The sequence below is a fragment of the Callospermophilus lateralis genome, unplaced genomic scaffold (assembly GCF_048772815.1).
Source record: "Callospermophilus lateralis isolate mCalLat2 unplaced genomic scaffold, mCalLat2.hap1 Scaffold_309, whole genome shotgun sequence".
Classification (NCBI taxonomy): domain Eukaryota; kingdom Metazoa; phylum Chordata; class Mammalia; order Rodentia; family Sciuridae; genus Callospermophilus; species Callospermophilus lateralis.
In genome coordinates this window covers 647,208-674,585 of record NW_027513711.1, presented here as the reverse complement: position 1 = coordinate 674,585, position 27,378 = coordinate 647,208, and the positions used below count along the sequence as shown (strand labels likewise).

The 27,378-nt window shown below is 36.4% G+C and overlaps 1 pseudogene; it reads right to left on the bottom strand.

Moving 5' to 3' along the window:
- The window catches only part of LOC143390103 (F-BAR and double SH3 domains protein 2-like), a 138,325-nt pseudogene that overhangs the window by 55,148 nt on the left and 55,799 nt on the right, over positions 1-27,378 (bottom strand).

Here is a 27,378-nt window from a genome sequence, read left to right as displayed (position 1 = left end):
TGGTAAAGCACTCTTGGGTCCAATTCCCAGTTTAATAATCAAAAAACCAAAACCAAAACAACAACAACAAGAAAAACCCACAAAAAGCAAACAACAACAACAAACCCCCAAAACCCAAAACATTGTCTCCTGTGAGACAAGTGAAATAAGATGTCAAAGTAGGCAAAAAAATACATGGGATACAGCAGCAAGCATGGCCCAATGTTGAAAATATTAGTTTATGATTAGGTTGAAAGTGAAAAAATAGCAGTGTATGAGATGGACCATAGGGAGAGTAAAGAGTTAAAAAAAAAAGACAGCCTAGTTCAGGAATCTAAGGAATTTAAATATTTAACCATTGGATAGAGAAAGAGCAACCCATGAAAGAATCTAGACAGGCTGAAGAGGAAGAGGGAAAACTGGAACAATGCTGAGTTACAGAGGGCTGAAGAGTGTTTTAAGAAGAAGGGTGTTGTTAGTTATGATGAAACTTGATTGGTTAAGAAAAACGAGAGATCAAGTGTCCACTTTGGATCTTGCAACAGACATCACTGGTGATTATGATAAATTTAGAAGGAAAGGAATGATCAGAAGGAAAGCAAGGCAAAGCTTAAACACAATGAGCTGAAAAGTAGGAGGGAGGTCAGGATGTGTAAGTGTGGACAATTCTTTTAAGAAGTTGTACGTGAAGTCAAAGAAAGAGGATCTAGATACTAAAAATCAAACTAAAAAAAATACCATATTTAAAATAATTTCTTTGCACTTGGAGTTTAGTCTTGAAAATATATTTTCATGGAATTTACAACTGTGTCTTCAAAAAAACTTGTCTTGAGAGATGAAAGTCTACTTTAATTTATCATATGTATGCCTCTTCCCCCGGCCAACAAACTGTAATACACCATCACTAGTCTTTCTTAGGCAATTTTATGGCAAACAGGTGAATTAATGTGTTGCTGCTACAAGGTTTACAGAATTTTTAAGATAAATAGATAAGACTATATTGTTGAGTTTGAGAAAGAACAAAAAAAAACATATATGGGTGCTTTTCACATTAATAAAATTTAGCTCCTTAAATGGGTCTGACACTTGGCTTAAGCTGAATGTGGCCAGGATTCTACTACACTTACCCATTGTTGATGAACAATATTTTTGTGCTCACGTGCCACACGTGTGGCCCATTTCCTAGCCTCTTTATTTAGACTGTGCTCCTCTGTGGTCCCAGTTTCTGATTCTAATTGTCGACTCTACAACACAAGAGAGAACAGAGAGAAAAATATTGTTATTCTGATTGCAACTATTATACTCAGTAGTTAGACCAAAGGGCCTTCATTTAGCACTTAAAAAACAAGACATACTGAGTATAGTGGCACACACCTATAATCCCAGCAACTGTGGAAGCTGAGGCAGGAGGATCCCAAGTTTGAGGTCAGCCTCAGCCTTCTGAGTAGCTGGGATTAAAGGTGTGTGTTACTGTTTTTGGCAAGAAAAAAAAATTATTTTTTGATACTGAGTATTGAACACAGGGGTATTTAACCACTAAGCCACATCCCCAGTCCTTTTTATTTTGAGACAGGGTCTCACTTAGTTGCTTAGGGCCTTGCTAAATTACTGAGGCTGGCTTTCAATTCACAGTCCTCCTGCCCCAAGCCTCCCGAGCCACTGGGATTACAGGCATGTTTCACTGTGTCTAGCTAAGAAAATAAGTTCCTAAATATGAATTGTCCAAAGAGGATTTTTAGAATAAAAAGAGATATAATGAAATGGAAAGAATTTTAGAGACTCACTTGCAATTTAATCTTTTCATAAATTCTGAAGTCAGGTCACAGAAGACATGTGAAAGCTCTTTATAACGTATATCTTAATAAAATAAAAATATTATACAAAGCAAACACAGTCCAGGGTGCTAAACAACACACAGAGCAATATTCTCAGCCGTCGTCACTATCAAAAATCCTACCATCCAGGCACATGGTAATCCCAGAGAATCAGACGGCTTTGAAAGGAGGATTCCAAGTTCAAAGCCAACCTCAGCAACAGTGAGGTATGAACCAACTCAGAGAGATGCTGTCTCTAAATAAAATACGATATAGGGCTGGGGATGTGGCTCAGTGGTCAAGTGCTCCTTAGTTCAATCCCCGGAACTCCCCCAATCATCCCCCAAATCCTATCAGTCAGGCTATAATGTAGATCACTATTTTTTTTAAAGATGGACATAATATCTTTATTTATTTTTATGTGGTGCTGAGGATCAAACCCAGTGCCTCACAAGTGAGAAGCAAGCACTCTACCACTGAGCTATAACCTCAGCCCTATCACTATCTTTTAGAGTGGTCATATTTACAGTGGTTGATTATAGTGAAGGAGCTGCAGGTGACTGCTTCTTTTTAAATGATGACTAATTTAATTTTTAGTTCATTTTTTAAATATTTTCCCTTTATTCTTTTAAAAATGTATTTGAAATATATAAAAGAATGGTAACATATAAGAGACATGAATCACCTAATTTAAAGAACATTGGTATCTTTTTGAAGCAGAATATGAGAATTAAATAATTAAATAACAGATAGCACTATAGCCTAGCTCTGGAAAAGCTCACTTACTCAATTTGCTTATTTGTAAAGAAGCATACATATAATCTCAGAATAACAGTAGCACATGCACAGACACACACAAACAAATTAGAACTTGAAGAGGGATGCTATAAAAGGTTAGGTGTCAGTTTACAAATTCTACTAACGTAAAGGAGGGTCAACTAAATTTGATTCTTGAGATGTTCAGAAATAGAATAATTTTAGAAATCATGAGATATTAGTAAAAACGTTTCAGAAGCACGTTGTTCTTTTGCTGCAAAATAAATGTCAATCTAAATACAAGCCTGTGCTTTTGAGTTCTATTTCCTTTGGCTGGAATAGTTTTCCTATTTATTTATTTATTGTGTTGTTCATAAACAAACTCCTAGTCTCATTTCAAGTGCTACCTTTTCAGGAAATCTTCCCTGACTTCTCCAGATGACTAAGGGGCTCTTTTACTTTGACTATACCCATTATATTAATTGATTTTAGTTTGTTAGAAGTCACTGAGTCTCCACTATCAGGCCAACATCAAGCCATGCCAGTGCTGCACTGGCTTCAGTTTGCTCTTAGGCAATCTGAGGGCCTGAGCAGTGTTTCACCTAGTTTGGGACCTAACACAAACACAGGAATGTCCTTAGTAAATGCTAGTTATGCAAATATAACTGAATGCCCTGATTCCAAAGTGAGGGCCAGGGTACTAGATTATTAGGACTGTGCCTTTAGAGACAAAAGAACAAACTTACTTTATTAGAATGAGTTTCTGACTGATGAGAGACAAAATTATTCTATGTGGGTAAGAACAGAATGAAGAGGGGAGAAACAGAACTAATTTATTGAGTGCCACGAATTTTAGCACAGGTTCTCAGAGCTGACTTTAGAATTGACATCTTTTCTCCACTCATCCAATTAAAGGTCATCTAATATAATCTGCTGTATGTTTAAATTTGCATTCTAAAATCCATTCAAACATGAATAAAGAAGGAATAAATCTGAATCTCCAAATTTAGTGACTTCTGCAAACTCTTACTTTATGGAACTTATTAGATATTTTAAGAAGCAGTCATTGAAATCTAAAATACATTTATGTGTCACCCTGGCTAACTTAACCCCGCCTCTCCAGGCCTTAGTTTCCTTACTTATAAATCAACATGTCCGGAGATGGAATCTCAGGTTGTCAGCAACCCAGCAATAAATTTTAGAATAAGTAGGATCATTTTTGGCCAGAGAGAATAATGTTCTCTGGATAACAGTCTCAAAAAGCATGTAATAAAAAAATTATGTTCATAATGCTACTGTAGGAGGGTGCAGTGGTGCAGCCTATAATCCCAGCAGCTTGGGAGGCTGAGACAGTAGGATAGCGAGTTCAAAGCCAGCCTCAGCAATTTAGCAAGGCCCTAAACAACTCAGTGAGACACTGTCTCTAAATAAAATACAAAAAAAAATCTGGGGATATGGCTCAGTGGTTAAGTGCCCCTGAGTTCAATTCCTAGTACCAAAAAATAAAAAATAAAAAAAAATAATGCTATTGCTCTGAGCTCCAGATATCTTCCTAGCATTATCTGGGAGTTTAGCCTAATCAAAGAGCAAAAGGGTCCCAATAAAAATTTAATAATATTCCTGAAATATAAATTTATTTGGAATTTAATGAGTGCTAGAGATTAAATTCAAGTTTGGTTAGTATAAATCTATTTATATGAACTTGTGTATCCATATCTATATAATTTTACCAATGATTACTTTGAATGTTGAGAATTTGGGTGGAAACATTGTTTTTTCATTTTAAACTTTATGGCATATGATATGATATTTTAAAAAGAGAATGTATGCATGTTTATTCCTACTTTAAGTTAAAGTGGAAGTTCATATTGCAGTAGAAAGAAAACCTTAAAATCTAGCAATGAGGGAAACAATATGATGTTTTGACTCTTGTATACTTTGGGTAAAAACTTTCTTTTCATGTTTTATAATCAGAACACTATAAAGTTATGATAACTTTGAAAACAAGGTTACCATTTACTGATTCTTTAATCTCTGTGACACTTTACATATTTCTTTTTTTAAAAAAATATTTATTTATTTATTTTTTAGTTATCGGCGACACAACATCTTTGTTGGTATGTGGTGCTGAGGATCGAACCCGGGCCGCACGCATGCCAGACGAGCGTGCTACCACTTGAGCCACATCCCCAGCCCCTACATAATTTCATTTAGTTCTCAAAACAATCCTAATACACAGAAATTATTATTTTCAATTTATCAGTATAGAAATCTAAGCTCAGAAAAGGTTATGTATCAGTTGGGCATGATGGTACATGTCTGTAATCCCAGCTACTTGGGAAGCTAAGGTAGGAGGATCACAAGTTAGAGGCCAGTGTGGGCAATTTAGTAAGACCCTGTCTCAAAACAGTGAGTGGGGAGGGGGGAAGAGGAGAGGGGAAAGAAGGAAGAGAAGAAAGGGTTGTTTTTTCCCTAAAGCCACTCAACCACTAAGCAGTGGGTCTAGAGCCTGTATTGAGACCCTGCTGGCTCAGATTCCATGCTGTCCATATATGCTTATACTTTGTCACTAATTGTACTATTTGGTTAGTACTAATATTAATAACACAGAGACAATAATATTAAAAAGACGCTGCTAAAATATAAGTTTCCTTTGAATGAAACTTTGGAAAGGTTTTTAATTAGAGATAAGACATTTAACTGATTTAATTTTCCTTGAGGAAAACAAAACAAAACAAAAAAACCCGAACTGGTTCAAATAAGTTTGAGAAGGCTTTAAAAACTAGCAATGTTAAGTTTTTAAAAATTTCCAGTCCATTTAGAATAAAATATTAAGATCTTTAAAAATTATAAATTAAATAATTTTAAAGAACTAAATAAAGGAAATTAACATTCTAGTACTTATGATAAATCAATTTTAACACATCTCAACTATTTTGTCCTCAGACACCTCTCAAGATTCATTCCCATCCTCTCCCTCCATTCCTTTTATTTGGGACTGAACCCAGGGTTGTTCTACCATTGAGCTATATCCTTATTTCTTTTTATTTTTTGAGACAAGGTCTTGCTAAATTGGCCTTGAACTTGTGGTTCTCCTGCCTCAATCTCCTGAGTAGGTGGGATTATAGGAATTTGCCATTGTACCAGCTTAATTTAAATTCATTTTAAAGTTACTATAAGGGCACAGAAGGTTCAGACAGATATCTGAGTACCTGTATAGGATGACAAAGTGAGCTGGGAGAGAATGCTGATTTCACAGAGGAAACAGAGTCCTTACTTTTCAAATCTGTACCCAAAATGTGTTCATTTGAAAGAGAAAAAGTGACGAATGAAAACCACTAGCACAGTAAAATACTATTTTTCCAACAAAATTTCGAAAAAAGATAAAATTAGGGTTGTTGTACCAGGAACAATCTCATTAATCCTCATTTAAGGCAAGTACTTTACCACTGAGTTACATCCCCAGCCCTCATTAACCTTCACTCAAAGTGTGTGTACTAATTGTATTTTTCAGTTAATTGGTGGATATTATCAAGTTAATATCAATCCGTCTTATTCTTATTTTAAATTTTTTTTGTTTTTGTTTTTAGTACTAGGGATTGAACCCAGGGATGCTACCACTGAGATACATCCCCAGTCCTTTTTATTTTTATTTTGAGACAGTCTTATTATGTTGTTGAAGCTGAACTTGAACTTTCAATCTTCCTGTTTCAGCTTCCTGAATTGCTGGCATTACAGCCCAATCCACTAATTCTTTTTGATGTTTTCTAATATATTCAATTAAGTTAATTTTTATTTAAGTTAATTTTTATTTATTCTCAAGAGGTCCCTTTTGTCAGGAATGCTGGTACACTCCTGTAGTCCCTGCTACTCAGGAAGTTGAGGCAGGAGGACAGCATGACTCTATGAGTCCTGGACCAGCCAGGGCAACATAGGGAACAGAATGAAATGCCCATCTCAAGAAAAAGGGGAAAAAAAGTAAAAAGACCTGGATCTCTGTAGGTTTGTGCTTGGAATGCAATAATAGGTTCAGAATCTATAATTCTGGAATTCAAAATGCTCTGAAAATCACAAAGATCTTTTTTTTTTAAGTTTAGAACTCATTTGAAGCAAAGTGAGTTAGTCTTGAACTAAGGAGATGTTATTTATAGGCTTTTATTCATTTAACTTGGTATGAATATTGAAATGTTTTACTGCAAAAAATACTGTGTTGTTTGATCATCAGGTGCTTCCTCATGTCCTATTCAGTGTGTAATGATGGTACAGGGATTGCTTCTGAAAATTTCTGAATTTTGAAACAGATTTGGCCCAAAGCCTTTTTTTGGTAAGAGTCTGTAAAACCTAAAGTCACATATTTTAAACCTTACACACACCTTGGAGAGGAGGTGGAGCAGTGTACTGTCAAAGACATGTCTTAAGCTTATTCTGATCAAGCTGGGACAGTAGCACCTTCACTGCAGAGAAAAGTGGCAGTTCAACTGCATAATTGGATTGTGTGCCTAGTCTTTCAGGTGAATAAACTAGAGAATTAATGTTGTGGTCTGAGTCTTGAGGCAATTCTGGAAGACTGGACAACTGATTAAAAGGATGTACAGTACAATTCCATTAAGGCTGATGAGAACTCTGATAAAGGAGTACCATTCTCTTAGGTCAGAACAGCTAGAATAGCAAGGGCAAATCTAAGCAAAAATTATATCCCTGAAATCTCAGTGACTCGAGAGGCTGAGGCAGGAGGATTATAAGTTCAAGCAACTTAGTGAGACCCTATCTCAAAATTAAAAATAAAAAAGGAGAGCTGAGAGTATAGTTCAATGGCGAAGTGCCTTAGGGTTCAATACTCAATATAAACCAATACACACACAGAGACGCACACACAAAATCCCCAAACCCTGTACGTCAATACATCACCAAGGCATCTATTGAAAGCTCTCTGGATGCTTAGAGAAGGAACTAATTCAGGAGAAAGGTGAAGGTGACTAATCCAGCAGAGGGCCTATCACATAGATGGTAGGCTTTCTATGAGAATCAAATAAACCCTTTCTGGAAGGCTGAAGAAATGAGAACAACCCCTACTGAATGCCTACCTGTCAACACTGCTGATTCTACAAAGTAGCGCTCATGTCTTTAGCTGCAGCTTTTCAGTTTTGGATGCCACTTGCCACATATACCTGGCACCTAATTCCTGAATGGAAAGATTTTCCACAGAATCTCTATCATCATCTTTCCTGTTTATGAGACATTGCTATATAAATACAAAATTACCACCAGTGGAAAGAGCTACCCATAACTTGAGATTTTTTTTTCCCCTTTTGGTACTGGGAATTGAACCCAGGAGCATTCTATTTCTGAGCTATACCTAAAACCCTTTTTTAAAATTTTATTTTGAGACAGGGTCTCTTTAAGTTGCCCAGGCTGGCCTTCAACTTGCGAACCTCCTGCCTCCTTAGCCTGGCAAGGATCATAGGTGTTCACCAGTACACCTGGCTTACGTAACAGAATTTCCAGGTAAATTTGCTACAGGATACATTAGCCCAATATGGTCCTTTATAGACAAGGGAAATTCTTGTTAAATATTTAATTTTAATAAATGCATAAAAAGCTCCACTTAAGGTTTAGGGATATAGCTCAGTTGGTAGAGTGCTTGCCTTACATTTAAAAGCCCTGGGTTCAATCTTCAGCATCACTAAACAAAACAAAACAAAACAAAACAAAACAAAAAAACTCCACTTAAGCAAACCTTAAATATGCAGATGTCCTCAAGCAAGTGGACTTTTTACTTAATGTAACTGTTAATCTAGAGAAGGCAGAGTTAAATATCTGAAATGGTGGCCAGAATAACAGGAAAATACCATGTATCAGAAATTTTATGTCAGCCCTTTTGCTACCATTATCTCTGAAGATCTTGTTAATTACAATTCAAGGAAAGAAAAGAGGAAAGGGTTTTCTCATTCCCACCAGGAAGCTTGAGAGAACATTTCCTTGTTTTGCTGCCTCTATAGATCATACTTATCCAAGTTTTATAGACGTGTGTTTCCCATATTTTTTCCTATCCCTGGTTGACCTTGTGCTTTTTCATAGGATGTGAGAAACACTTTGAAGGACTTATGTTACTGGTTTTGCAAACAGAAGGTGGGCACGTATGCAGGACAGAGATGCTGAAAAGTGCAGGTCATAGGGAGGTAACTGTCAGCTATTGCCTTTCAGGCTTATAAAATGCTAAGAAAGAGGTTAATAAGATTTACTTTGGGTAATACAATAAGAGAACAGAAGTCCCACGGGACTTGCAGTAATCAGTTTAAAAAGGAAGTTAAGTACTGCAAGATTTTGTAATCTTTGTAGTATCATCTATATTTGATATTTTGATATTTCCTGAAGCAATGAGGGGCAAAACCTAAAACAAAAAGGAAAAACATAAAGCTCCATCTAGCTCTTTACCGACCACTATGTGCCAGGCATTGAGTCAAAAGTTTAATTTCATACCCAATAAAATAGTCATTTTATATACAAGGAGAATAAATCAAAAAATTTAAAAATATATAATATAAACAGCTAGTTTTAGATACTAAGACCTAGGACTTGTTCTTGTATAATACCTGTATGAATATCTAACACCAGTATGACCTGTGTGACAGCTGAAGGACTCTTCAACACTGATATTCTAATCAATGTACTTGTCAATTCTAAACAGAATACCTGTTATTTAGGGAGGTGTTTTAGGATACATTCCATATCCTCCTCAGAATAATTTTGCATGAAAAACTCATTTCTGCAAAGAAAGATGTACTCTGCTCATTTTTTTAAAGAATTTTTGACTTGTTACTATCATCTGATAAATGGTAATGAGTATAAAGAAAGGATACTTTAGAAATCAATAACACAATATGGAAATATAGACAATAGACAAGAAAACCTCCTTTCAATATTATTATTTTTTTTGGGGGGGGTTGACTGAGGGGACCAAGGATTGAACCCAGCGGTGCTTAACCACTGAACCATATCTCCAGGTTTTGGTGGGTTTTTTTTGTATTTTATTTAGAGACAGGTCTACCTGAGTTGCTTAGGCCCTTGCTAAGTTGCTGAGGCTGGCTTTGAACTCTTGATCCTCCTGCCTCAGCCTCCTAAACCACTGGGATTATAGGTATGTGCCACCATGCCTGGCTAGCTCCTTTCAATATTAACCACAAGATAGCTACTAGGTCACATCAAACAACACTTTCCTTTGGTCACTGTTACTTGTAATCATCTTATGATTAATCATATATTAAGATAACATGAAAGGGAATTCTATCAGTCGGAAATAAAAGGCATAATAATTCCAAGCCTTAAATAAATTCCTATGCTAATACTGTGACTATATGTTTTTAGTTGGATGTTTTGAACTTTTGTAGAACACTGCAATTTGAAGTGGATTATCTGAAAACTTTTTCTCTTTAAGTTTTAACACAGTATATGATAATAAGTTATATTTTATTACAGTAGTAACGTTAAACATCCTATGACTTTCCTACATGTATCTTACCAAAATTTAGAGAAAATATTAGCAACTACATAGTCTTAATTCAAATTTTGATAAAGAACAATACTGTCCTACTTCTGTAATGGATCTCATCATATTTTGTCCTACTTGAAAATATTCCATAGTTCTCCATCTAACAATGTATATAGAATTACCAAACATAAAATCTGGTTGCAACATATGCCTATGGGATTTTCAGTTTCTCTTTCATCCCAAGACTTTTTGCCATCTCAGGAATAGGTCATATACTTACAAATGTTTTAGCTATAAAATTTCTAGTTGAGGGACCCTGATTAGGGGAGATGAAAAACAGCACCTAAGACATAGGGCTGTCATGAGGATTATATGATTTAATATAGGTCATGTAATTAGAAAAATGTCTAGCATAAAATAAATGTTCAATGAATGCCACCTATTTTTTTTGTTTGTTTGTTTTCAATTGCTGTCTTAACTTCCTGACATATTATTCCTCAATTTCTATAAGATAAATCTCAATTCATCTTCAAAAATCTAATCCAAACAATCCAATAAAAAAATGAACAAAAAAGTTTTGAATAGACATTTCCCAAAGTAGATATATAAATGGCTAATCAGCTCATGAAACATTCAACAATATTAGTCATAGGCAAATGCAAATAAAAACTACCATGAGATATTTCACAACCACGAGCAAGGCTATAACCAAAGAGACAGGGCTGGTGGGGGGAAGAAGCTCAATAGTGGAGTGTTAAATGGGAAAAAAAAACCAAACTACAAATAACAATCAATATTGATGGAGATGTGGAGAAATGAGAACCCTTACCCAATACTGATGGAAATATGAAATTCTGCAGTTACTCTTGCAAATGGTTTGGCAGTTTGCTAAACACTTAATCAGGAATTTACTATGACCCAGTAACCCAAGAGAAATGAAAACACATTCATAAAAGACTGGCATAGCAATTAACATAGTAGCACTATTCATAAGAGCAAAAGTGAGAAACAACCTAAATGTTCAAACTGATGAATAGATAAACAGATAAACAAAATGTGGTATACTCATATGATGGAATACTATTCAGCAATAAAAAGGAACAAAACATACTGCTGCATTCTACAACATGGATGAATCTCGAAAACATTATGTTAAATGACAGCAGCAAAGCATAAGAGACTACACATATTGTATGATTTAATTTAGAAAAAGCAAATCTAAAAAGAATAAAACTAGAAAGAGTGGTTGCCTGTATCTGGGAGGGGTGATGTGGATTAACAATAAATAGACATGCAGGATCATATCAGGATCATGAAAATATTCTAGAACTTATTTATGATGATGAAACATAATTTGGTAAATTCATTAAAAATCATTGAACACACTTGAAATGGGTGAATTATATGATATGTAAATATGCCTCAATAAACTTATGAAAAGACAGAAAGCTCATCTATCCTGAGGTCTATAGTTCAGCATGTCATAGCTATCCTTAGCATTTAGTTGAGTGACTGGAACATACAGTAGGGGTTCAGTGTTTGTTGAACTGAGATATGTTACAAAACAGAACCAACAAGAGCAATTTCAGAAACACACTGAAGATAGAGGTGAGTGGTACTTCCTACATGTCCAAGATTCAGCTGGCAGAAAAAATGAGTTAATGGACACTGACTTGTATTCTCTTCACTTCATGCCAAGCTTTGTGCTACCAGCTCCAAGAAGTAAAACCTGAGAAGCAAGTAAACAATGGCTCCATTCCCATAAGGAAAAATACTGGTCCATACTGAGTAAAAATACTTGCTTGGGAATTTGTTTGTTTGTTTACTTATTTATTGGCACTGGGAATTGACATGCAAGGCAAGCACTTTACCACTTAGCTATATCCCCAACCTTGTAAATTTGTTTTTTGTAAGCAATAAGAATGCTTAATTTATAACAACAAAAATTATACATAAAATATTTTATAGTTAACGTTTTCAAAATCATTATAAGGATTTTTATAAAACCACAGGTATTTATTGTTTTCTATTATGAAAAAAAATTAATGGCTTCTAAGTTTCCAACATTTTTTTCAGGAAACAACAGCATATCAGAAAGAGCATTAGAACTGCAATCAAAACAGCTATGTGTCATTCATTCCCCACATGACTCTGGGCAAATCTGTTTTCCTTCTTAGGATACAGTTCCTTCTTTATTACAGCCAAGATTAGCTCTTGGGTTCTTCCCACACTCCTGTTGGGAAAACTAAGGTGTTTCAGACAAAAGGAAAAATGAGAAGCTCAATCAATTTACTATACAAAGTAAAGGAAATTCCTAGGTTATAAGGGAAAATCAGAAAGCTACTGCTGATGCATTCAGGGGCCCTGTATATAGACAATTATGACTCAGTCACACACCAGGTCCCACCCTTCATTAACATGCAACCCCAGACATTCCATCCCTCCCACCCTTGACCCATACCCCGATATACCTCAGCTATGGTCATTCTCAAAGCACTGACAGGGGAGAGCTCAATATCCACCAGTTGGGCAGCTCTTAAACTCTACCCAGTAAAGATTGCACAAGGATAGAAAACACAGCACAGAGTTAGAATTATAAGGCAATCAGGAACACAACAGCTAAGAACATTTAGCAGTGTTTAGAAACAAAGATAGAAGGACTTAGGGCTACAATTGGCCTTTGAAAGTGAGATGATTGATTTTTATGTGACAAATAGGCAAAAATAAAATATTCTCTAGTTAGTCACAATTTTAAGTCAAGTTTGATAAACTTGTCCGTGCTCTGTTTCTTCTAAGGCTCTACTTCATTCATCCCAAGCTTCAAAGAAGTCACATTATAGGACAATATCATTGAGTCGTTAAGAAAAATCTGATTTGTTCAAAAGGTCACTAATATAAATGGCAAAAGCCATTATCTAAGAAGCAAATACTAAATTCCTATATTTCTTTTTTTCCTAAATATTTCTCTTATTTTATTCTATCCTTTTTTGCAGTACTAGGGACTGAATCCAGGCTCTTATACATGCCAGGCAAGTGCTCTACCACTGAGCTACAATCCCCAGTCCTGTATTTCCTTATATAGCTATTAACAGGGCTATTCAAAATATAAGAAAAATAATGAGGATGTCACCAACAAATACATTTCTATTAAAGTGATATCATTAAACTCTGAAAATATATCATATACTCCTTTCAGATTCTAAATTTACTAAAAGAGTTTTTGAATATAATTTGACTTCCCTCTTGGTTTGCCTACTTTTAGAGAATGTATTAGAATGCCAATATTACTTCTCATTTTGTAGAAGCTAAATTTCATTATTTTGTGTCAAAAAATTCATATTTTTGTTCATCATTTTAAAAATTCAAATAATGGCAAACATTTCCCTTAAACTTAAGAAAAATGTATAATTAATGTAAGTTCTCTAAAAGTTGCCAATTTGAGGTTTATGTTAACATTCTAAAATCTTAAATGAATTATCAAAGGCCTATAATTGCTTTCTAAAGCCAATTAAAATATCTCTATGCCCATATATATTATTACATTATTCATTCTACTCTGGTTAAAATTTAACCACTGGGTTCTTTGAGAGGTATAACATAAAAGAATTTCATGTACAGAAAGCATAATGTACATATTAATAAATCTGTTGAATAATTTTTCTTCTTCCCTCAGTTTTCAGATTTTCATTACTTTTGTTTCATAACTTCATCTTATTCAGTAGGAAGTTGTTAGTATAAAGACACTGGGTGTGTTCCTTACATGGTAGACAGAAGAAATGTCATGGTTTCTCTACATCTTCATAGTGTTGTTACAAAATTAATGAGATACACTCAGCTCTCCCTGTCTATTCCAAGGATGATAACTATGTAAGCACAAATATAATTTAAAAAAATGATAAGAGAATCTGAATTCCCCTTACAGTATCACTGTCACAGGGCTGGAACTGGAAGGGTTGAGGTTTGTGAAATACAGCATTCTCTTGTAAAAACAGCTGAAGATTATAGTCCCGTACCACCTACAGAGAAAATAAGATATCTTTAAGTCTTGAATAAGGTTAAAATGTCCAGTAATTACATTCTAAAGTCTAAGATTTACTCAGCTGGTTTCTATACAAATGAGAAATCATCCAACACTATGTGATCAAAAGGAAATGATAATGTTATGCCTTTTTTTAAAGATAAGAGTTATTACTTCTATGTCCTATTTTCTCAAGAGTTTAAATTTGAAAGTACTAGTTTAGCAACTAGTCCAGATTTAAAGACTAAACAATATGCACTATTTTAAGAGAGCAAAATGTCATGAAAAGCTATCCTGTGTAATGGGTGTGTATGTGTGTGAACAGGGAAGGGAGCATTGGTTTCTTAGTTTCTCCAAACTCTGAAGTTTGATGGGCTCTTAGAAGTCTGTTTTACAAACTGCCATTCACTAGGAAACTGCAAGATAATCCTATCTATAGCACAAAATGATATTGCCAGAAAATTTCTTGTACTTTTTCCCAATAGGTTGCATTCTAATCATGATCTTAAAATACACTCAGAAACCCTGTGCCTAATAGAAGAAAAAGTAGGCCCAAATATCTGCTACATCTGCTTAGGACCTGACTTCCTTAACAAGACTCCTAAAGAACAAGAAGTAAAATCAAGAATCAATAAATGGGATGGAATCAAACTAAAAAGTTTCTTCGCATTCAAGCATGTGAAGAGAGAGCTTACAGAATGGAAAAAAAATTTATCAAACACACCTCCTCAGATAGAACATTAATCTCCAGGATATATAAAGAACTCAAAAAACTTAACACACACACACACACACACACACACACACACACACACACACACACACCACAATCAATAAATGGGCAGACAATTCACAGAAAAAGAAACACAGTCAATCAACAAATATATGAAAAAATGTTCAACATCTCTAGTAATCAAGAGAAATGCAAAACTACACTGAGATTCCATCTTACTGGAGTAATCAGAATGGCAATCATCAAGAATATAAGCAACAATAAATGTTGGTGAGGATGTGGGAAAAAAAGGTATACTTCATACATTGTTGGTGGGGCTGTAAATTGGTGCAACCACTATGGAAAGCAGTGTGGAGAGTGGAACAACCATTTGACCCAGTTATCCGACTCCTAGGTTTATACCCAAATGACTTAAAATCAGCATATTACAGTGATACAGCCACATCAATGTTTATAGAAGCTCAATTCAAAACAGCTAAATTATGGAATCAACCTAGATGCCCTTCAACAGATGAATGGATAAAGAAACTGGTATATATACCTAATGGAATATTACCAAGCCTTAAAGAATAAAAAAATTGTGGTATTTGCCAGTAAATGGATGAAACTGGAGAACATCATGCTAAGTGAAATAAGCCAATCCCAAAGAACCAAAGGCCAAATGTTTTCTCTGATATATGGATAATAATTCACAATGGGGGAGGGGGAAGAATAGAGGTATTTTGAACTAGAAAGAGGGGAGTGAAAGGAGGGCAGGGGGCATGGGTATAGGAATAACATTAGAATGAATTGGACATTATTACCCTATGTGCATATATGATTACATCATCTGTAATCATAACATCATGTACAACCAGATGAATGAAAAGTTATACTCCATTTATGTATGTCAAAATGTATTCTACTGTCATGTATAACTAATTAAAACAAATAATTCAGAAGACAGACTGAAAAGGAATATACATAGAACAGCAAAATAAACAGCATAGAAAGATGGTCTCTGAAAATGAATTATATGCTCTGGGAAAAAATGGAAATAAGCAACATTTGATTATGCAGAAACCCAAATTGCATTTTTCTGCACTGGTTACTCATCTTTCATGTGCAATGCATTACACCTCATTAGCAGCTCTGCCTGAGGATGGGCAGAAGAAAAAAAGTTCAAAAAAGTTCTGTAGTTTTACCTTGGAAATCTGGGAAAAGGATGGACTACTTGAGAGGATAATGTAGTGTTTTATATTTTATTTACAAGTGCAATCCCAGTTTTCCACTGCTTGCCTCCCCCCCATTCAATCATCCATTTATAGAGCTTACCAGGTCCAACGTTAAGTATAGGAGTGACAAGGGAATCCACAGATGAACAAAACAGCAAATAGGGTTAGTATCTTCCAGTAATTTAGAATGTGAAAACTGGAAGAACCAAATAGATTACACAGTTCAAACACACTGTGGAAGTACGCAGAAGGTACAGGGAGAGTAAAAGGGGTGATACTGAATTCAGATGGAAGAGGTGAGACGGGGTGAGGATTATGGGGAGGTTCTGGTCAAGGAATACTCACTGAAAAAACGTATTCTCAAAGGGAAATGTATTTTGTTCTTTTCTTGGGTTCTAATTTTAAGCTAGAATAACTGAAAGCTAATGATCCAGCCCTCAAAGCCTCACTCATTACCATGAAGAAAAGCTGGGAGGATCACTAGCCAAACAAATCCTCAAGCACTATGATGGGTGGGGCAAGGGCAGACTGGACAGGTCAATTCTTACAGACTTTAAACTTTTTGTTATAGATAATTTCAAAACACACATAAAAGTAGAGATAATAGTAATATGTATCTCCATGTGCTCATGGCCCAGTTTTCAAAAACATCCCCTAATGGACAATCTTGTTTCATCTATAAATTCATCTACTTCTTCTGTCACTAATTATATTGAAGTAAGTCCCAGACTTACTTCAATCTCATCTATAAACATTTCAATATCCTATCTAAAAGAATAGGGGTCTTAAGAAAACACATTCAGTTTAAAATTTACAAGACTAACATATCAATTAGTGTTCAAATTTCCCTATTCTTTAAAAGTTTTTCGAATTAGGATCCAAATAAAGTCAGTCCCCAGAGTGCAACTGGATGTTGCTTATAATGTGGAAGCTGGGAGAACTAAATAGGTTACACAGCTAAAGCACACTATGGAAGCACATAGAGGATACAGGGAGAGCAAAGAAGATGATACTGAATCCTGACTGAAGAGGTGAGATGGGGTGAGGAGTGGTGGGGAGAATCTGGTGAGGGAAAGCTGATGTTGCTTAAGATGATATTCTTTACACACACTGTACATTTCTTTCTTCCTCCTTTTTCCTCTCTTGCAATCAATTCAATTGTTGAAGAAGCCCAGGTTTTTTTTTGTTGAGTTTCTGAGTCTGAATTTTGTTGACTGCATCCTGGGAATGTTTTACTTCCTGTTTTTCCTTAAATTGGCTTTTGAATCTAGAGGCTTAATTAGATTCAGGTTTGTGTTTGTTTGGATCTGCTTTGTTTCTGTTTGTTTTGGCAAGGTAGGCTTTACTTTCATGAGAAGGTTTGCCCTGACTTGCCTCTTTTTATGATATTAACATTTATAGTGGGCTGAAGGTAACTTCCCAAAAGATATGCCCATGTCTTAATCCCTGAAATCTGTGGATGTTACCTCCTTTTGAAAAAGTGTTTTGGCAGATGTAATTAAGGATTCTGAGATAAAAACATGCTGGATTACCTAGGTGGCCCCTAAATCCAATGATAAGACATTAAGAGGGCTGGGGATGTGGCTCAAGCGGTAGCACGCTCGCCTGGCATGCGCGGGGTGCTGGGTTTGATCCTCAGCACCATATAAAAATAAAATAAAGATGCTGTGTCCATTGAAAACTAAAAAATAAATATTAAAAAATTCTCTCTCTCTCAAAAAACAAAAGATATTAAGAAAATTACACAGACAAAAGGAGAGGGCAATGTGACCACTGAGGCAGAGAGTGAAGTGAGGTGGCCACAGACACCCAATGAGGTAAGGAATTGTTTTTTCCTTAAAGCTTTTGGAGGAAGTACAGCTTGCTGACACTTAAGATTTCAGATTTCTAGTCAAGGAAATGGAAAAAAGTTGCAAAGGAGTCCTGTGCACTTCTTAAGATCTTTCTCTTTCTCTCTCTTTTTATTTATTTTTCAGTTTTCAGTGGACACAACATCTTTATTTTATTTTATGTGGTGCTGAGGATCGAACCCAGCGCCCCGAGCATGCCAGGCGAGCGAATTACCACTTGAGCCACATCCCCAGCCCTCCTGTGTACTTCTTAATGTCAGCATCCTGCATAGCTATCACACAATAAAAAGCTAGAAAATTGACATTGGTATACACCATAAAGGTTATTAGATTCCACCAATTATACACTTACTCCTTTGGGTATGTTCATTTATATGGCTCTATGCACATGTGTAGCTTCATATAACCACAAACCATAGTCCAGATGCTAAACTGAACCATCACCACAAGACTCCCTTGTGCCCAAATATCTTCAAATTGGGTCTTCCAAATTGCAGCATGTTTCTGTTAATACATAGTCTTGCTAAGATTCATTCTTGTCTACATTTATTTTTGACAGGTTAAATGGAATCTCATGATGATTTTAATTTTCATTTCCTTGATTATTATTATTTTTTAAAAATAGTTGTAGCCCGGATCAGGCCCAGCGGCCCGCCAGCGTGGCAGTCACATCACTCCATTTGGAGTAGGGGCAGAGCAGAGCCGCCACCCGAGCCTGCAAGGTAGACAGATTGCGACTGGCGGAACAGGCCCAGTGGTCTACTGGTGTGGTAGACATGTCACACAAATTGGAGGAGGGGCAGAGCAGAGCTGTCTCCCGAGTCCGCAAGGTAGGCAGACCCACGTCCGACCGGCGGATCAGGCCCAGCGGCCTGCTGGTGTGGTAGACACGTCACCCGTCATCCCAATTGGAGTAGGGGCAGAGCAGAGCCTTCTCCCGCGGTCGGAGCAGGCCCAGCGGCCCGACAGCGTCGTAGTCACGTCAACCCAATTGGAGCAGGGACAGAGCAGAGCCGCCACCCGCGCCCAGAACAGGTCCAGCGACCTGCCGGCGTAGTAGTCAAGACACCCCAATTGGAGTAGGGGCAGAGCAGATCCTCCACCCGAGCCCGCATGATAGGCAGGCCTGTGACAGACTGGCGGAACAGGCCCAGTGGCCTACCGGCATGGTAGACACGTCACACCACTTGGGGGAGGGGCAGAGCAGAGCCGCAGCCCGCGCCCAGAACAGGCCCAGCGACCTGCCGGCGTGGTAGTCACGACAACCCAATTGGAGAAGGGGCAGAGCAGAGCCGCCGCCCGCGCCTGCGAGGTAGTCAGATCCGTGACTAACTGACAGAACAGGCCCAGGGGTTCACGGACGTGGTAGACACGTCACACCAATTGGAGGAAGGGCAGAGCAGAGCCGCTGCCCACGCCTCCAAGGTAGGCAGACCTGCGACCGACCGGCAGAACAGTCCCAGCGGCCCACCAGTGTGGTAGACAGATCACCCCAATTGGAGGAGGAGCAGAGCTGCCACCTGCCCCTGCAAGGGAGACTTTTCAACTATGCAAGAGCAATATAAATATATAGGGGGAAAATTTCAAAAACACAACAGTTTCACTAAGCAGAAAGAAACACGAGCAATATGAAAAGACAAGGAAAGAAAGGACCACAAGCAATGCAGGTCAACTCAACTTTAGAAGAGATAATAGCTGCAGCAGATGGAATGTCAGATAAAGAATTCAGGATATACATGCTGCAGATGATCTGGAGTCTCAAGGAAGACATTAGACAGCAAAATCAGACAATGAAAGATCACTTCGACCACTTCGACAATGTATTACATAAACAAATCCAAGAAGCAAAAGATCAACTATACAGGGAGATAGAGGTAATAAAAAACAAACAAACAGAAATCCTAGAAATGCAGGAAGCAATAAACCAACTTAAAAACTCAATTGAGAATACTACCAGCAGAGTAGAACACTTAGAAGATAGAACATCAGACAATGAAGACAAAGTATTTCAACTTGAAAAGAACATAGACAGCTCAGCAAAACTGTTAAGAAACCATGAGCAGAACATCCAAGAAATATGGGATAATATAAAGAGACCAAACTTAAGAGTCATTGGGATACAGGAAGGTATAGAGGTCCAAACCAAAGGAATGAGCCACCTATTCAATGAAATAATACGAGAAAACTTCCCAGACTTGAAGAATGAGACAGAATCCCAAATCCTAGAAGCATACAGGATGCCGAATGTGCAAAACCATAAGAGATCCACACCTAGACACATTATAATGAAGATGCCCAACATACAGATTAAGGAGAGAATTTTAAAAGCTACAAGAGAAAGGAAGCAGATTACATTTAGGGGTAAACCAATCAGGATAACAGCTGATCTTTCAACACAGACTCTGAAAGCTAGAAGATCCTGGAATAACATATTTCAAAAACTGAAAGAAAATGGGTTCCAACCAAGAATCATGTATCCAGCGAAATTAAGCTTCAGGATGGAAGATAAAATTAAAACCTTCCACGATAAACAAAAGTTAAAAGAATTTGCAGCTAGAAAACCATGTCTTCAAAACATCCTCGGCAAAACATTACAGGAAGAGGAAATGGAAAATAACAATGAAAACCAACAGTGGGAGGTAGGACAGTAAAGGGGGGAAAAATAATCAAAAAGGAAAACAAACCATGTTTAGTAACATAAATAAACAAATATGGCTGGAAGAACAACCCATATCTCAATAATAACCCTAAATGTTAATGGCTTAAACTCACCAATCAAGAGACACAGGCTAGTAGAATGGATCACAAAACAAGACCCAACAATATGCTGCCTACAGGAGACGCATTTGATAGGAAAAGACATACATAGACTGAAGGTGAAAGGTTGGGAAAAATCATATCACTCATATGGACTTCGGAAACAAGCAGGAGTGTCCATACTCATATCAAATAAAATAGATTTCAAGCCAAAGTTAATCAAAAGGGATAAAGAGGGACACTACATACTGCTCAAGGGAACCATACACCAACAAGACATAACTATCATAAATATATATGCCCCAAACAATGGTGCAGCTATGTTCATCAAACAAACTCTTCTCAAGTTTAAGAGTCTAATAGACCAACATACAATAATCATGGGAGACTTCAACACACCTCTCTCACCACTAGACAGATCTTCCAAACAAAAGTTGAATAAGGAAACTATAGAACTCAATAACACAATTAATAACCTAGACTTAATTGATATATATAGGATATACCACCCAACATCAAGCAGTTACACTTTTTTTCTCAGCAGCACATGGATCCTTCTCAAAAATAGATCATATATTATGTTACAGGGCAACTCTTAGACAATATAAAGGAGTGGAGATAATACCATGCATCTTATCTGATCATAATGGAATGAAACTGAAAATCAACGAAAAAAAAAGGAAGGAAAAAACATGCATCACTTGGAGAATGAACAATTGGTTACTAAATGATCAATGGGTTATAGAAGACATCAAGGAGGAAATTAAAAAACTCTTAGAGATAAATGAAAGCACAGACACAACATATCGGAATCTATGGGACACATTAAAAGCAGTTCTAAGAGGAAAATTCATTGCTTGGAGTTCATTCCTTAAAAAAAGAAAAAACCAACAAATAAATGATCTCATACTCCATCTTAAAATCCTAGAAAAAGAAGAGCAAAACAACAGCAAAAGAAGTAGAAGGCAAGAAATTATTAAAATCAGAGCTGAAATTAATGAAATCGAAACAAAAGAAACAATTGAAAAGATTGACAAAACTAAAAGTTGGTTCTTTGAAAAAATAAATAAAATCGACAGACCCTTAGCCATGCTAATGAAGAGAAGAAGAGAGAGAAATAAAATTACTAGCATACGGGATGAAAAAGGCAATATCACAACAGACACTTCAGAAATACAGAAGATAATCAGAAACTATTTTGAATCCTTATACTCCAATAAAATAGAAGATAGTGAAGGCATTGATAAATTTCTTAAGTCATATGACCTGCCCAGATTAAGGCAGGAGGATATAGACAACCTAAACAGACCAATATCAATTGAGGAAATAGAAGAAACCATCAAAAGACTACCAACTAAGAAAAGCCCAGGACCGGATGGGTATACAGCAGAGTTTTACAAAACCTTTAAAGAGGAACTAATACCAATACTTTTCAAGCTATTTCAGGAAATAGAAAAAGAGGGAGAACTTCCAAATTCATTCTACGAGGCCAACATCACCCTGATTCCTAAACCAGACAAAGACACTTCAAAGAAAGAAAACTACAGACCAATATCTCTAATGAACCTAGATGCAAAAATCCTCAATAAAATTCTGGCAAATTGGATTCAAAAACATATCAAAAAAATTGTGCACCATGATCAAGTAGGATTCATCCCTGGGATGCAAGGCTGGTTCAATATACGGAAATCAATTAATGTTATTCACCACATCAATAGACTTAAAATTAAGAACCATATGATCATCTCGATAGATGCAGAAAAAGCATTCGACAAAGTACAGCATCCCTTTATGTTCAAAACGCTAGAAAAACTAGGGATAACAGGAACTTACCTCAACATTGTAAAAGCAATCTATGCTAAGCCTCAGGCTAGCATCATTCTGAATGGAGAAAAATTGAAGGCATTCCCTCTAAAATCTGGAACAAGACAGGGATGCCCTCTCTCACCACTTCTGTTCAACATAGTTCTCGAAACACTGGCCAGAGCAATTAGACAGACGAAAGAAATTAAAGGCATAAAAGTAGGAAAAGAAGAACTTAAATTATCACTATTTGCAGATGACATGATTCTCTACCTAGCAGACTCAAAAGGGTCTACAAAGAAACTATTAGAGCTAATAAATGAATTCAGCAAAGTGGCAGGATATAAAATCAAAACGTATAAATCAAAGGCATTCCTGTATATCAGTGACAAATCCTCTGAAAGGGAAATGAGGACAACCACTCCATTCACAATATCCCCCCCAAAAATAAAATACTTAGGAATCAACCTAACAAAAGAGGTGAAAGACTTATACAATGAAAACTACACAACCCTAAAGAGAGAAATAGAAGAAGATCTTAGAAGATGGAAAAATATACCCTGTTCATGGATAGGCAGAACTAACATCATCAAAATGACGATATTACCAAAAGTTCTCTATAGGTTTAATGCAATGCCAATCAAAATCCCAATGGCATTTCTTATAGAAATAGAGAAAGCAATCATGAAATTCATATGGAAAAATAAAAGACCCAGAATAGCAAAAACAATGCTAAGCAGGAAGGGTGAATCAGGCGGTATAGCGATACCAGACTTCAAACTATACTACAGAGCAATAGTAACAAAAACAGCATGGTACTGGTACCAAAACAGGCTGGTGGACCAATGGTACAGAATAGAGGACACAGAAACCAATCCACAAAACTACAACTATCTTATATTTGATAAAGGGGCTAAAAGCATGCAATGGAGGAAGGATAGCATCTTCAACAAATGGTGCTGGGAAAACTGGAAATCCATATGCAACAAAATGAAACTGAATCTCTTTCTCTCACCATGCACAAAAGTTAACTCAAAATGGATCAAGGAGCTTGATATCAAATCAGACACATGGCGTCTGATAGAAGAAAAAGTCGGCTACGATCTACATACTGTGGGGTCGGGCTCCAAATTCCTCAATAGGACACCCATAGCACAACAGTTAATAACTAGAATCAACAAATGGGACTTACTCAAACTAAAAAGTTTTTTCTCAGCAAAAGAAACAATAAGAGAGGTAAATAGGGAGCCTACATCCTGGGAACAAATCTTTACTCCTCACACTTCAGATAGAGCCCTAATATCCAGAGTATACAAAGAACTCAAAAAATTAGACAACAAGATAACAAATAACCCAATCAACAAATGGGCCAAAGACATGAACAGACACTTCTCAGAGGAGGACATACAATCAATCAACAAGTACATGAAAAAATGCTCACCATCCCTAGCAGTCAGAGAAATGCAAATCAAAACCACCCTAAGATACCATCTCACTCCAGTAAGATTGGCAGCCATTATGAAGTCAAACAACAACAAGTGCTGGCGAGGATGTGGGGAAAAGGGTACACTTGTTCATTGTTGGTGGGACTGCAAATTGGTGCAGCCAATCTGGAAAGCAGTATGGAGATTTCTTGGAAAGCTGGGAATGGAACCACCATTTGACCCAGCTATTCCCCTTCTCGGTCTATTCCCTAAAGACCTAAATAGAGCATGCTACAGGGACACTGCTACATCGATGTTCATAGCAGCACAATTCACAATAGCAAGACTGTGGAACCAACCTAGATGCCCTTCAATAGACGAATGGATAAAAAAATGTGGCATTTATACACAATGGTGTATTACTCTGCATTAATAAATGACAAAATCATAGAATTTGGAGGGAAATGGATGGCATTAGAGCAGATTATGCTAAGTGAAGCCAGCCAATCCCTAAAAAACAAATGCCAAATGTCTTCTTTGATATAAGGAGAGTAACTAAGAACAGAGTAGGGACGAAGAGCATGAGAAGAAGATTAACATTAAACAGGGACGAGAGGTGGGAGGGAAAGGGAGGGAGAAGGGAAATTGCATGGAAATGGAAGGAGACCCTCAGGGTTATACAAAATTACATACAAGAGGTAGCGAGGGGAAAGGGAAAAATAATACAAGGGGGAGATATGAACTGCAGTAGAGTGGGTAGAGAGAGAAGAGGGGAGGGGAGGGGAGGGGAGGGGAGGGGGATAGTAAAGGATAGGAAAGGCAGCAGAATACAACAGACCCTAGTATGGCAATATATAAATCAATGGAAGTGTAACTGATGTGATTCTGCAATTTGTATACGGGGTAAAAATGGGAGTTCATAACCCACTTGAATCAAAGTGTGAAATATGATATATCAAGAACTATATAATGTTTTTAACAACCAACAATAAAAAAAAGAAAAAAAAAGAAAAATAGTTGTACACAATACTTTTATTTTGTTTATTTTTATGTGGTGCTGAGGATTGAACCCAGGGCCTTGAATGTGCTAGGCAAGTGCACTACCGCTGAGCCACAATCCCAGTCTTTCCTTGATTATTAACAAGGAAAGCATCTGCATTAAGTAGTTAGGGCTGCCACAACAAAGTACAACAGACTGGGGAGCTTAAATATCAGAAACAGATTTCTTTAGAGGTCAAGAGGAAAGACGTTCAAGATCAAGATACTGGCAGGGTTGGTTTTTACTGTGGGCCATTCTCTATGGCTTAGAGCTGCCACCTTCTTTTGGTATCTTCATATGGTCTCTCTGTGCCTGTTTAATGTCTATAATTCTCAACTTCTTATAAGGACATTAGTCATACTGGATTAGACCCACCCAAATGACCTTATTTTAATTATATCTTTAAAAGTCTATCTTCAAATATGGTCATACTATGAGGTACTAGGGGTTAGGATTTCAACATGAAATTTCCGAGGGCCACAATTCAGCCAATAACAATATCATCTTATATTTTTATGGTATTTTTTTTCCTGTAACATGCATGTTGTTTGTTTTATTAGTAGTTAATTCCTTTTTATGGGCAAAGAATATTTCACTGCATGGATATACCATGCCATATTTTACTTACTCAACTACTAGTTGATAAACATTTGAGTTGTTTCCACTGTTTGACTATTATAAATAATGCTACTGTGAACACTCATGTACAATTTTTTTGTTTTAATACTTTAAGTTTTCAATATTCTTAAGTGTATTCCTAGGAGCAGAAGTTGAGTCATATGGTAACTATGTGTTTAACTTTTTAAAAAAATTATTAAAGCCATCCTAGTGGGCAGAAAATGATATCTCACTGTGGTTTTAATTTGTGTGTTCATAATGACCAACAATTGCTGAACATTTTTTCATGTGCTTATTGCCTGTACATCTTCTCAGAGGAAATGTCTACTCAAGTCTTTTGCCCATTTTTTTAAAAATATTTTTTTAGATGTTGATGGATCTTTATTTTATTCATTTATTTAAATTCGGTGCTGAGAATCGAACCCAGGGCCTCACACATGCTAGGCAATGCTCTACCACCGAGCCACAACTCCAGCCCCAGTTCTTTTGCCCATTTTAAGAATTGTTATTTTGTTGTTGAGTTGTAAGAGTCCTTTATATAAATCTGTTTATAAAATCCTTAACAGATAAATTTAAATATCAGATGTGTAAACATTTCTTCCATCTTTGGGTCTTTTTTAAAAAAACATTCCTGAATAGTGTCCTTTGATGTGTTAAGAGTTTTTAATTTGAAAAGTACAATTATCTGCTTTTTTTCTTTTTTTTTAATTTCTCTTTTTTTGTTCTTCTAAAATGTTTTTAGCTGTTGATGGACCTTTCTTTATTTATATGCGGTTGATAATTAAACCCAGTGTCTAGCCTCACGCATGCTAGACAAGTGCTCTACCACTGAGCTATAACTCCAGCCCGCCCATCTTTCTTTCTTTCCTTTTCCTTTCTTTCCCCTTCCTTCCTCCCTCCCTCCCTCCCTCCCTTCCTTCCTTCCATGTTGGGGGATCAAACTCAGGGCCTTGCACATGCTAGGCAAGTGCTCCATCACTGAGCTGTATTCCTAGCCCTATTTTTAGTCTTATTATGCTTTTGATTTCAAATCTAAGAATACACTATTAAATCCAAAGTAATAAAGACTTACTTTTATATTTTCTCCTATAGTTAGATCACTGATACACTTTGAGCTAATTTTTGTGCAGCAGAGGTTCGACTTATTTCAACTCTGTTCTTTTGCACTTGTCCCAGAACTTTTGTTGAAGATATTATTCTTTTGTCTTTGAATGGTCATAATACCCTTGTGGAAAAATCAATTGTCTACAGATACATGTGTTTATTTCTAGAATATCAATTTTATTTCATTAATTTATATGCCCATCTTTATGCTTCTACCACACTCTACTTGTAGTATGTTTTGAAATTTGGAAGTGTGAGTCCTCCAACTGCTTATCCTTTTCAATGTTGCTTTGGTTATTTAAAGTTCCTTACAGTTCCATGTAAATTTGAAGAGTGCCTTTTCCATTTCTGCAAAACAGGTCACTGGAATTTTGACAGGATTGCATTAAATCTGTAGATCATTTTTGGAAGATATTAAAAATTATTGATATGAAAGCCTCAAATCCACAAACATTTATTATAATCCAATTATTCAGTTCTTTTTTTCTGCAGTGTTTTATAGTTTTTACTCTTCAATGTCTTTGGTCAAAAAATTTTTTCCTGGGCTTGGGATGTGGCTCAAGTGGTAGCTCGCTCACCTGGCATGCGTGCGGCCTGGGTTTGATCCTCAGTACCACATACAAACAAAGATGTTGTGTCTGCGAAAAACTAAAATATTTTTTTAAAAAAATCCTCTCTCTCTCTCTCTCTTTTAAAAAAATTTTGTTTCCTGTGTATTTTATTCTTTGGATACTATTATAACTGCAATTGTTTTCTTAATTTTCTTTTTGGAAAAGAATT